This window comes from Limulus polyphemus, unplaced genomic scaffold (genome assembly GCF_000517525.1).
Source record: "Limulus polyphemus unplaced genomic scaffold, Limulus_polyphemus-2.1.2 Scaffold646, whole genome shotgun sequence".
Lineage (NCBI taxonomy): Eukaryota > Metazoa > Arthropoda > Merostomata > Xiphosura > Limulidae > Limulus > Limulus polyphemus.
This window is the reverse complement of record NW_013666256.1, coordinates 133858-135067: the sequence shown is the minus strand read 5'-3', so window position 1 is coordinate 135067 and position 1210 is coordinate 133858. Positions and strand designations below refer to the sequence as shown.

Sequence of the window (1210 nt, the reverse complement as noted above, 5' to 3'; positions counted from 1 at the left end):
ACAAAAATGTGTGTGTAGGTAATGAGTAATTGAACTGCAGTCAAAGAGAGACGTATTGTTGAAGTTAACGTTCGTTGATTATTGTGTTTGTTTTAGCGCGAATGTTGAAATTAAGTGTATCGTAAAGTTATATTCGGAAAGAATAAACCAGTTTTATTAAGTAAGGATTTGTGTCGCTAAAGTTTCGTCGGAACGAAGTTACGAAAAATTAATTAACAAACGGAGACGTAACAATATTATTTCCCTGTCAATGTTCCCATCTTCATTAAAAGGCGTAAGGTGACAACAATCAAATATCTTCTTGAATTATGAATAACACGAATGGATTGAAATATTTAATTAAATAATTTCAAAATAAACTTTCATTTTCGTGCAATATTGCAATTAGCTTGAATTATTCGTAACCTCTGAATAGTGCTTGACCCAACGGGTCACTGTGGTCTGGTATTGTATAAAATAGTCTTGTAAATTACTCCTGCGGATGACGTAGATCACGTCAAAACATTCCGTACGGCTTCAATAAAGTTTTATTGTGTGAATACAAAACGTTGTTTTTAATTATTTATTATAATTTAAAAAATTTTAAACACAAGTGCCGTTGGTGCATAGGTAAAATATTAATTGGTCATTTGACAGCTTATTTTCACATTAATCAAGCTTATGTGTTTTTCTGGTTTCCATCATATTGTTGTAATGTTGTTTATTCGTTAGGGGGTTCTATTGAATTATTTGGTGAAAAGAGAACGAAGTCTAATCCACATAACGATAACAAATCATATTATTTCTTTCTTAACCTACTGCCTAATATCACTTGTACACGCTTGTACTTGTAGGCCTAACTTAACAAATAATCGTTTCGCTTTCACATTCAGCAGATGTACCCACTAATTGTATTATGACTAAGTACTGTTACGTCTCTGTTCGTTTGTTAATTTTCCGTAGAAATTCTTTCCGAGAAACTTCAGCGATACAAGTGCTTTCTTATTAATTAAAATTAGTTTATTCTTTCTCGATACAACTTTGCAATACACAGAATTTCCACAGCCACTTTAACTTAAATTATCTCTATCTTCAATCTGTCTGCTAAAAAAGAGGACGTCTAGAAAATACTGGGATATTCGTGAGGTTCCTGGATAAGTTATGATCCTTCTAGAAACGCCAGCGCACATGCTCCCAGTGTCGCGTGACTTCCGCTGTCGTAACACTGCCC

General features: G+C 33.6%; 1 protein-coding gene across 2 annotated transcripts in view; it reads left to right on the top strand.

Moving 5' to 3' along the window:
• The window catches only part of LOC106459665, a 43934-nt gene that overhangs the window by 17974 nt on the left and 24750 nt on the right, over positions 1-1210 (top strand). The window lies entirely within an intron of this gene.